Raw genomic sequence first — 11,876 nt, 5'->3', positions numbered from 1 at the left:
GGCACAGCCAAAGTATTGTGGATAAAGGAAGGACTAAATGAGTGAATGGAAAGACTTGGGGAGCACGTCTTGGTGAGGAAGCAAACCTTGAAAGTCCTGCATGTGGCTCTAGCCTTCCTGGTATTATAGTTCTCAGGTTGTTCTCCTCGGTAAAAATAGCCTCATAGGGGACCCTCTGGGCATTGCCCCCATACCCCCCAAATCCTATACCTCTGACAAAGTTTGGTCTAGAGCTGTATCCTGAGCCTACTTGGCTTTGATCCCTTCTTGGCGCTCTCTGCTGAGTTATACCATCCTTGTTTTGCCATTGTAGGAGAAGACCTTATACCAAGGGCCCTGGGTGCCATGAGGGTGGGTTCCCACTCTCTCCTTAGCTCTGGAACTCCACCCAGTTCCTGAGCAAAGGTCCCACTAGAGAATCAGATACTTTTTTTTCTGCATTTGCAAGCACCCTTGACTCAATGTCAACTAAGAAACTTATTTACAAGAAAGCGTGGTCACAGACCAGAGATCTGAAGAACGCACATGGAAGCCGAAAGCCCAGCAAGTCTCCACGTACACTCACAGGGAGCCGGAACCCCCGACCCGGCGTCTGGAGGCCTCCACTGCTGCCCGCCACCCCGTGCTCACCTCTCCTTGTTCTCCGCCTCAGGCCCCAGCCCACCAGCTGGAACCTTCTTTCTAACCAGTGCCCTTCCTTCAAACACATGGACATGGTGGCCTCCAGGGAGTTCCAGCAGGGAATAACCTCTTGGCCCCTTGCCTTCTCTTTGTATCCATTTCAAAGAGCTGGGATTGGGGGAGCCATGAGGAAGCAGCCCACTTCTACTCCCCTGAGAAGAAAATAGCCCTTCCTCATTGCCTGCAAAAAGGGGTCACTGTCCAGCTGAAGGACCAGAACAGGAGGAGCCGAGAACCCCAATCTTGCTCTGGGCTGTACTACAGCCCAAGGGCCATGATTCTTCGCAGGCCTGGAACCCCTGCTGGACACTCAGGGGAGAACTGCAGATATGAGTCATCCCAGGGCTCTCCTTCAACCCCATCCCAACCCCATAGTGACCTTTTGAGGCTTTCTGGAGGGCTACTGTGTGGGCCAGAAGCATTTGTGCTATCCTCAGAAGCATGAATTGAGCCATGCAGATGGATAACATCAGTGTCTGTCCATGTGACCTCATGCTGATAAACACATCTACTGGGGGATTCCCACCTTTCCCAACAGTGGGATGTCTGGAAGCCTGTGTTCAGCAATGGTTTCTAGAAGGCCTTTCTCCTCATTGCTTTGATGAGAGCAGTAACAAGACAATCACTGCCTGACTTGGGCTCACAGACAATCTAGTCCAGGGGACAGGTTGTGGGACTTCGCAGGTTACTTGACCTCTCTCAAACATGCCCCCACCATACACCACCTTCCACAGGTCACCCATTTTGGATCTATCAGTATACATTTCTCTAATTCTCCAAGAATCTATTTCACTTTTCAGTCTATGTCAGGTAGGATTTGTTTGGCAACAATGAACAGAAATGCAAAATGACAGTAGTTTAAACAAGTTAGGGGTTTGTTTTTCTCTCAGGCAAATGGCTCATGGAGATAGGAGATCCAGCCCTTGGACGTGGTCAATGGTCCTGGCTGCTTTGACTTTCTGCTCCACCACTCTCAGAGCATGGCTTCCATCCTCAAGGGACCTCAGGGCTGCAAAATGGCTGCTGCCACTCAGGTCATCATGTCCACCTTTCTGGCTTAAAGAAGGGGGGAAAAGATAAGTTTTTGAGAAGACAAGATGAGTTTTTGAGAAGACTCAGCCCTGCTAAAGAGATGTCCTGGAAACCCCACACAATGACTTCCTCTAACATCTATCCCATGGGCTGTCCCACCTCAAGGGAAGCTAGGAAATATAGTGTTTAAGCTGGACACATTGCCATCCTCAACAACATGAGGATTTTGTCAGTAAAGAATTATCTAACACCTAACCCTTATTAGGCACCTATTTTATACTCGTTCTAAGCACTTTACATGCATTACCTCATTGAATACTTGTAACAACTCTGTAAGATGAAAACCATTATTACTCTTATTTTCCATAAGGGGAAACTGAGGCATAAGGATGTAAGTAAGAGGTTAACCCTCAGCCTCAAGGAAGCAGGGGAGGGAGACTAGTTCCCCGAGAGATGGCAGGTGCTGCCACAAGATCAGAGAGAACAGGGCACCAGGCTTCTCCTCACTCAGGCTGTTTTCTGCCTGGGCCCCTTTGACCTCAGTATGAGCCAGTCAGTATGACCCTACTTTATTTCAGGTTCCCAGAAGCCCCATCTCCAACCCCCATCTCCATGGCCTGCGGCCTGGTGCAAGAGCTTGGCCTTTGGGGTCAGAGAGGCCAAGTCCGGCTCTTAGAGATCTGAGCGAGTTCCCGCACCTCTGAGGCTCATTGCCCCTCCTTATCCCCTGCCCAGCCTTGTTGCCTTGTTACTTCCTGGTCCCCTATCCTGTCCCTCCTGTCCTCCCCTGTCCCTCTTTCTGTTGTTCTGTGTTCCCCTCTATTTCTGTTCTCCCCTTCTGTTTTGCTCAAACATCCTTTCTTTAAAATAATCCTTACTCCTTTCTTTAAAATGAGAGAAACAGTCTTGTAGCCAAGGCTTAGTTTTTATACACTCCCACTGCCCTGCTCCCTCCTTCCCCACCTCTCTCCTCCCTCCTCTCGCCCCTCATTCCCCCACAGACACTGCTTCCCCCAGCCCCCACCTGGCACACAGCCACCCCCTGAGCTCACCCAGGGAGCAGGCCCAGAGCCATAGACGCCAAGCTAGGGCCATAAACATAATGGAGCTGGCACGGCCCCCTCCCCAGGGCCGGCAGTCACTCACTGTGTCAAACAGGCCCGCATCCCCAGCTCCCTTCACGGTGCTTGGGAGGAGAGAGCCCGGAGTGAAGGGTACTTTGATTTTCCTCCCAGGGAGCTCTGCCTTCCATGTTTCTGCCCTGCTCCAGGCCCACTGGCAGCTGGAAAGAGCATGTGGCCCAAATGGGCCTCTCTCCTTCACTCAGCAAACACTAATTAATTAACAAGAAGAATCAATAGAACCAATAAAGAACTTGTGCGGTGAAGACTGAATTTGGGGAATGGAAGGCTGCCCGTTCTGTGATGGGGGGCTGGCCCCCAGGCCTGGGTCTCCTGTCCCCCCACCCCTGCACCTCCTCCAACCTCAAGGCTGTGATTTCTGTGTAGAAGTAACTGGCTCTGCTACCGAGCAGACTGATGCGGCTTCTCTTCTTCATCCTCGGAGCAACCCCTCTTCATGGATGAGGCAGCGCCCCAGTTCAAACAGCAGTGACAGCCACGCTCCCACCACAAGGCTGCCCTGCTTTGTGCTTATTTCAGGAGAACTAGGGAGGACAGGTGCGGCCCCAGCCCGAGGCAGGACTGTGTCCAGGCCCAGCTCTGCCGAGCAAAGCCGTGTGAACTTGTGTGGCTTTGGAAGTGGCTTTGGGTAGCCATGTTTCAACTGCCTGTCTTTATGCAGGACAGAAAACCACATACCCACATTCCCAGTGTCTTTTCCAGAGAGAGATGGCCATGTAACTCAAGTCTCACTGGTGCATGCAAAGAGAAGTTTGTAGAAAGCTCCAAGGAAAGCTTGTTGTCTTGTTGGAGTAAAAGAGAGGGCTTTTCTGCCTGTTCTTTTCCTTCCTACTTGCCATGGTGGTGTAAGGATATCATGTTGGGAGCTGAGGCAGCCATTTTGTGAGCATGAGGTGCCAAGCTTTAGGACCAAAGCCAACATATCGAAGGATATAAGGAGCCTGAGTCATCAAGCACTGCCCCGAAACCCCAACTCCCACCTTTAGACTTCTTATTCCTGTAAGAGTATAAATCTCGGTTTGCTTATGCTGTTACCATAGGCAATAATGCCCCCACCCCCAAATATGTTCATGTCTTAAACCCCAGAACCTATGAACGTGTTAAGTTACATAACAATAGGAAATAAAGATAGCAGATGGAAGGAATTAAGGCTGCTAATCAGCTGACTCTAAAGTAGCGTGATTATTGTGGATTACCGGAATTGGCTCATGGGATTGTGGGGGCTGGCAAATTTGAAATGTATAAGAGTAGACCAGCTGACTGGAAATTCAGGGAAGAGTAGATCTTGCAGTCTTGGGTGCAGAATCTACAGGCTGTAAACTCGGGCAGGGCTCCACATTGCAATCTTGAGGCAAAAATTGCTACTTCTTTGGGAAATCTCAGACTTTGCTCTTAAGGCCTTCAACTGATTGGATGAGGCCCACCTTCATCATGGAGAGTAATCTACTTTGTTCATCTACTGATTCAAATGTCAGTCACCTCTAAAAAGTGCCTTCCCAGCAACATCTCCACTGGTGTTTGACCAAAGAATTGAGCCTCATGGCCTGGTCAAGCTGGCAGATAAGATTAACTATCAGTAATCACCAGGTTCCTTAAACTGTGGAAGAGAGGCCGAAGGGTGAGCATCAGAGTGATTCCATGTGATAAAGACATGACTGGCCATTGCTGGCTTTAAAGAGGGAGGGAGGCAGGCCTTGAGAGCTTCCAAGGAATGTGCCAGGGAATGCAGGCAGCCTCTGGAAACCAAAAAAGGCAAGAAATGGGTTCTCCTCTAGAACCTCCAGACAGCAGCGTGGCCTTGTGACACCTCCTAAGACCCATCTGGGACTTCTGGCTTCCAGACCCATAAGACGATCCATATGTGTCAAGCCGCCAAGCTCGTGGTAGTTTGTTACAGCAGTCATAGGAATGAACATGGGTTTTTCCAGGTACTTGCAGCCCAAAGCACCCCTAACATTCACTTGGGAATGCCAGCTCATCCCCTGGACGTTCAGTTCCTCCCTGGGAAAGGAGGGAGTGGAGCAGGCGTGGCCCGTTCTGGTCCTGCCCATCTTGGGTTCCAAGCCTCCCCCACCTGAGGGGGCGGTGATCGATCACTCCCTTGCCACATTCCTCCTCTGCAGGCCTATGCAGCTGGCACTCCAGGATGTTGGCCCTGTTTGTCGGCTGCTCCTTTTGACTTTCCCCGGCTACATGCTAAGCATTTCAGGGCAAGGACCCATGTCTTCTCTTTTCCTTATATCTCGCCACACCACCCAACGCATGAATCAGCCTTTTCTAGCACTTGCCTCTCCCCAGCTGTGTGGCCTTGGATGAGTTACTTAGCCTCTCTGAGCCCTGTGTTATTGTCTATAACAAGCAAAAAATAAAGTACCTACCTCATAGGCTCAGTCTAAGGAATACTTGAGAGAGTGGGCCATAGATATCGAGCACAGTATCGGACATACATGGCCAATACACATCACTGTTCTTGGTGGTGGCGTGGTATTATTATCCACCACAGGAAGTAGATTGCTGGGGGCTCCTCTCACCATTTTGCTATTAAGGAAACTGGTGTTCAAAGAGGTCCACCAACTTGCTTGAGATTACAGAGTTAGGGAGGGCGTAGTTAGACCTGGAACTCAAATCCTTCCGGTTCAGTCAAAGGAGAGCACACGGTTGTCAAGTACCTCAAACAGTGCCTAGCACAGAACAGCTTCTCATTGAATGGTAACTGTCACTATTTCTACTACCCGGATTTCTGGTGGATTATTCCATTAGCATTTTTTGAGGGCTGACTCCTTTCATGTCAAATCCTGTGCCTAGCGGAGAACAGAGTTTACCCATCCTCTTCAACCACTGTTTCTATAACTTAATGACAGTGGTGTGGCCTGTCCACAGGGGTAGGGATGGGGGCAGCAGGTCATACGGCAGGGGTCCCACTCTCTTGCCTCCATTGTAACCTATCAGGGCTGGTTTTCATCTCTGGAAACAGACTTTCTTTCTCGCCCCTGGGCCTTGCTTGCTGCCCCTCCCTTAGCTACCCTAGGAGGCATCTCCTCTCCTCCTCTCTCCCATTTCTGCCTTTAGAAATCCCATCCATCCTTCAGAGCTCAAATCAGCTACTCCCTGCACCCCTCCCCCCCATCCCGTGACCTCAGAGGCTTCCTGGACAGCCCCATGGAACTTTCTTTGAACAACCCAGGCTGCTGTATCCACGGGTGATGGTCTGAATGTTTGAGAACAGCATGTCATTGGCATCAGTGGGTCAGGATGCTGCCCAGCTGTAAGTAATCCTAAGGCTCTGTGGGCCCCCGCCCCCGCCCCCAGCTGAAGAGCAACCTTGGAGGCCGCTCGGCTGGTGCTTGGCATCGGCTGCCTTGGATGACAGGTATTTTAAATTTTTTCACCTTTTTGCTCTTTCTCTGTGACTAAATTGTAAGCGTGTTTGAATTTCTCACAGCACCTGGCTTAGAGCCTTTTTCGTGTGTATTAGATGTAATTAACAGAAAAACAATTGTCTGTGTTTTAGAGAAATAAAGGGTTCTTCCCCCCACCCCAAAAAAACAAGGAGTCTGGGAGTGGCCGGTCTGGAGGGTGGTTCAGTGGCTCACCATTGCCAGCATCTTTACACATCCTTGGCTTTCTCCTCATCTTCTACAAACAGCTGGCGGGGTCGTCAGCAGGATCTGTCTTTTGCAATCTTGCCCCCCCCCTTATTGGCCACACGGTCTTGCATGACCATCCTCAGTTGCAAAGGAGGTTGGGAATCTAAGTATTTCCCTTTTTCAGCCTCTGAGGTGGAGGCCACCAGGAATGAGGGGCCAAAGATGGGCATTGTATTTGAGAGCCAGTCACCAGTGCCTGCCGCGCTCTCCGTGAGTCAATGAATGAATGATGGATCTAGACAGAGTTCCCACCTGGACCAGTCCAGGACAGAAAGGAAATGGGGATCTGTTTTTCAGATCTGGTGGCCACTGGGTTACACCTGATGGGAGTTTGCTTGCAACTTTCCCTGAGGCCCGCCTTCCCTCCCTCCTGTGCCCGGGCCCCTTGCACGCTCCCCTCGGTTGTGGAAGAGCCCTACAGAGCTTCCAGGCAGGAAGAGACAGGCAGGGGTCCATACCTTCTGCTGCTCCCTGCCCCCCTCCTGTCCATACAAGATTGATAATGAAACCAATACCTTTCACCAGCGTAATTTTCATATTTAATGAGCGTGACTCAAAAACTATTACATTAATTAGTCAAATCCCACAAACCGTTAATGGTGCACGCGGTAATTAATATCGTATTCAATTAAAAAATGACCTGTTTCGGGGGCTTCTCCCAGGTTGGGGGCATGGGGGGCTGGGGGTGTTTGCAGACATGTTGGCACAAGCCCTGTGGTGGTGGCTGCTGTTTCTTTTCCTTTTTCTTTTCCCAGAGCTTTGTGGAGGGAGAAGGCGCCCGGAGAACGTGGTCCTGCTGCCCAGCCAGTGGCTTGCCTCCCCTCTGTTTGGCTGCTCTCCCCCTCGTCCCCTTCCCTGTCTGCCAAGCAGACAGCCTACTTGCTGTGATTTATGGGAGGACCTGGCACAGGGCTCACAGACTGGAAAATTTCCAGTTTACACAAGAATTCCCTGAAAAATGAGCTTGGTTAATTTATTTCTTTCATTAACGAGCTTGAACTGTGAGATAATCTTTCTGAGCGCTCCCCCTGTGCCCACCCTGCATTGTTCCTGCATCCTGACAAGCTGGGCCCTCTCCTCCCCTCCCACCTAGGCAGGGCCCCCGGAGGGCCGAGAACCGGCCTCAGTGGATCTCTGTGTGTTGGCCCATCCACTGGTACTGGGGGCCGTGGCTGATCAAGGAGCCTTTGTCTCCCACCCTGTTAATTACTGGGATTGAACCTGGAGCTAAATCAAAAGACCCCTTGGCTCCATGTTGGCTCAACATGCTCCCAGAGGGCATAGCGCCTTGTTTAGGCCCAGGGCACCCGCGGCCAAGAGGACTCTAAGTCAAAGTGCTCCTAAAGCAGGAACTTAACTAAAGTGTGGAGATAAGACCTATATGCAGGGCACAACTGGAAAGCAAAGCCTAAGCCCAGGCCCACCCCTCACCTGTGTGGGCTGGAACAAGAGTGTATTGGGGGGGGTGTCCCCAACCTGCAGTTCTCCCACTCCTGTTCCCGCAGGACACCCTAGGCTCCACCCCACGCTTTGACCCTCTGCCACACAGCTGCCCCTTGACCTACTAGCAGGCCAGGGTGAGCATGTTGGTGGCTCAACCCACCTCCCCAGGGTGGACCCAGGAAGGAGGCCCACATAGACACAGGACGCCACTCAGGCCCAAGTGGACAGGGAATTCTGAGGATGCAGAATATGGTCTACAAAGGGCCATAGGCTTGGTTGCAGAACTCCTTGTCTCACGGGGAGGAGCGCAGCTAGAGAAAAGTGACAGTTGGGGGGAGGATAGGGATCCTGTTGCCTGGGTGTAAGGGCAGATCTTATGAGATTATGATGGAAACACAATTTGAAACCAGAAAGAGGACAGGTGACGCCAAGGAGGCAGCATGATGTGTGGGCGGAGTGCATGGCCTTTGAAGCAGGACTGCTTGGTTGAAATCCTGACTTGACCACTTTCTGACTATGCAACTATGGGCAAGTTACATAAGCTCTCTGGTCTCAGTGGTTTGGTTTTATGATTGGGATAGAAATTCTTTCCTCATAGGACTGTTAAGAGTTAGGTAACATGTGTAATGCACAGAGCCTACTCTCTGACACATGCTAGGGATTCACTTAGTGGAAGTGATTATTATTGTATTAATGGCAGCATTATTAGGAGGCCTAATGACAGTGCTTTGGAAACATGCAGGCTTGGGGTTGATATTGAGGACTCAGGAGGCACCTGTTTCTACCTATTACTTGTTGGGAGTTTGTGTTCAAGCTACACAACCTTCCTGTGCCTTGGTTTCTTCATCTGCAAAAAGGAGATCACCTCCTGAGACATTATACAAATTACGTGGGATAGTGCATGTTAAGGTTAGCACGTGGTGACCGTGTAGACAAAGTCAGTTATGATTCTCGGTTAAGCATCTGGAACCCCATCTGAATATGTGGGATTCATCATTATCACCGCCCTCTCAAGCACAATGGGATGAGTGTGGCAATGTACATGAACCCCCAGGGATCTTGCTAAAACGAGTTTCCCACTCACCAGTTCTGGGGAGTCTGAGATTTCTGCATCCCCATCCAGCTTCCAGGTGCTGCTGCTGCTGCTGGCGGCCCATGGACCACACTTCGAGTAGCAAGGCGTTATTTTACCTCCATAATAGATGTGCACATGGAATTTCAAAGAGGTCATGCTCCTTGTACCACTTGGCCAAGACTAAATGACAGAACTGGGATTCAAACAAAGGCATTTTGACTCCACAGGACCCTGAGGAAACCTATTTGGGATCTGAAAAGTGTCAATAAATAAAGACTTGACTGTGGTCCGAGTCACTCCTGATATACTAACCACATTCGCATGGTCTGAATCCTGGGAACAGTAAGCTAACATGGGATGAGTGCTACACATTCAAAGTGCATTGTCTTATGTGTCCTATCTGCTTCTTCTCTCTTTGCCTCAGTTGCCACCTCTGTAAAATGGGTATAATAACGGTTCTTATGTCATAGGATTGTGTGAGGATGAAGTGAGTTCTTTCCAGCAAGGCACTTAGAACAGGGCACAGTGTGGCACAGAGGTTAAGCACATGACGTCCTCTGGAAGGAGAAGGCCTGGCTGTGCCATTTATTAGCTGTGTGACCTCTGGCAGTTGAAGTTTGCTACTGGGTGCCTTAGTTTCCCCATCTGTAAAAAAGGAAGGATAATAGCTGTTGCGAGGATTAAATCTGTTAGAATAGTTCTTGTTTAAGTGTTACTGTTATTAGTCTTTTCAAGAGACCTACGAGATAGCTACTATTGTCTTACCTGTGTTACTGACCTGTAGACTGAAGCTCAGAGCTTAAGTTTGTTGCCCAAGGTCACGGAGTAAATAGCAGATCTGGGATGTGAAAGCGGGCATTCTGATGCTAGCTGGTTTCACTTCAAGTCCACACTGTTGGGGGTGGGGTGGGTGGAAGCTAGGAGGGGACTTCTCCTTCCTCCTCTCCGGCAGAGGTGGCTCCAGCCCATGGGAGTCCCCAGGGCACAGTGTGTGGACAGCACCCAGCACAGGAAAGGGCCTCTGGTGCAGGATGTGTCGGCAATAGCAGCTGTGGGAGCTCCTGGTGCAGGAAGGGTGCTGGATGCTTTGGGATGCCCGGGTATTGCCCGCCACCCATGCCAGCCTCTGTAAAGGCAGGCTCTGTGCCCATGTGGCACCCTCTGAGCCACATTGGGGGCAGTGGCAGTGAGGGTGATTGCTTCCGTGGTGCCTGGGCTGCACCCAGCCGGGGAGGCGGGCAGGCGTTGGCTGCTGGCCAGAGGGCTTGTTGATGAGACCATAAGACATATCTGCTAGGAACTCCCAGAAACCTCCAGGAGGGACTTTGGCCAATAATGCGTGGAGAGGAGAGCCAGAGAAGTACTGCTCACTGCTGGAAATGCTACTGCATTTTTATTTCCAGATTCTGGGGATAGGAGGAAGTGGGTCTTTGCACACCCTGGTTAGGTTGTGAATTCCTGGATGACAGGAACCATATTCCATTCATTTCTGTGTTCCCCACAAGAAGTACCACACTGTCTTACAATGAATGTGGCTCTTCTGCTTACTGAATAAATTAACCTAAAGCAAGGTATGAAAGTGCTAATGGACTGAATGTTTGTGCCTCCCCCGCCCCCACTAATTCATAATACCCAGTGTGATGGTATGTGGAGGTGGGGCCTTTTGGAGGTAATTAGGTTTAGATGAGGTCATGAGAGTGGGCCCCCATGGTGGGATTAGTGTCCTTATAAGGAAAGGAAGAGAGCAGAACTCATACACTCTCCTCCGTTTGAAGTGAAAAGGCAGCTGCCTATGACCCAGGAAGAGGAGGGCCCTCATTGGAACCTGAACTTGGACTTCCAGCCTCCAGAACTACGAGAAATAAATGTCTGCCATTTAAACCCCTTAATCTAAGGTATCCATTCTAGCAGCCTGAGCTGACTCAGTAGAAAGGGAGAGGCCAAAGGGCTAAAATACCTTTGGACAACCTGGCTAACACCGAGGCAGGGACCCAGCAGCACGAGGCGAGAGCGTGCAGATGCTTAGGGAGCTATGGTTGACATTCACCTGTCAGCTCTTCACCCTCAGCCCTCGTTTCCCCCAACTCTTTTAGTGTTTCTTCTAGCACTTTAACATGAACTCCATAAATAATATAATCTACCTAAATGCATAATTAAACAATAATATTGCAGGTTCTGAGTGTAATGTAAGGAAGAAATAAAATGAAAGTCATTCATGTATAAAATAACGTGACTTTAGGTATAATTTAGAGAAAAAATAGAATACAAGTCATTTATAACAAAACCATTTGTATTGTGATCAGGTTCAATGACACTAGCTGATGTGAAGGAAGAGTCAGTTGGAGAAATCTGAGTAAGGTCTGTAGTCTAGTTAATCACATGTGCCAATCAGTCTTCTGATTGTGATAATGAACTATAGGTAGGTGAGATGTTTCCATCGGGGAAGCTGGGTGATGGGTCTATGGCACTTCTCTTTACTATTTTTGCAGCTTATCATGAGTCCATAATTATGTCAAAATATGAGCTAAAAATGTTAAGAAAGAACTTGGAAGCTTGCACCTATTTGTAGATTCCCTGTGAATTTGACAGCTTCAAACATCCTGCCAGACAAGCGAAATGCTCTGAGTGCTGTCCCCATTCTGTGATTTCATTTTCTGAAATAGTGAGCAATTCCTGGCAAGGTCCTGAACAAAACAGTCCAGTTTCACCTTGATTTACAAGAGATGAATTGCTGGAAAATTTGGCAATATTAAAACTTCGCAAAAACTTGCTTTGTGTTTCCATGTAAAAAACTGTTAGGTCCAGGGGCGCCTGGGTGCCACAACGGTTAAGCGTCTGCCTTCGGCTCAGGGCGTG

The sequence above is a fragment of the Ursus americanus genome, chromosome 26 (genome assembly GCF_024610735.1).
Source record: "Ursus americanus isolate L20-20 chromosome 26, mUrsAme1.1.p, whole genome shotgun sequence".
In the NCBI taxonomy this organism is placed as follows: Eukaryota; Metazoa; Chordata; class Mammalia; order Carnivora; family Ursidae; genus Ursus; species Ursus americanus.
The sequence above is the reverse complement of the archived record's forward strand: the minus strand, read 5'-3'. Positions refer to the sequence as shown.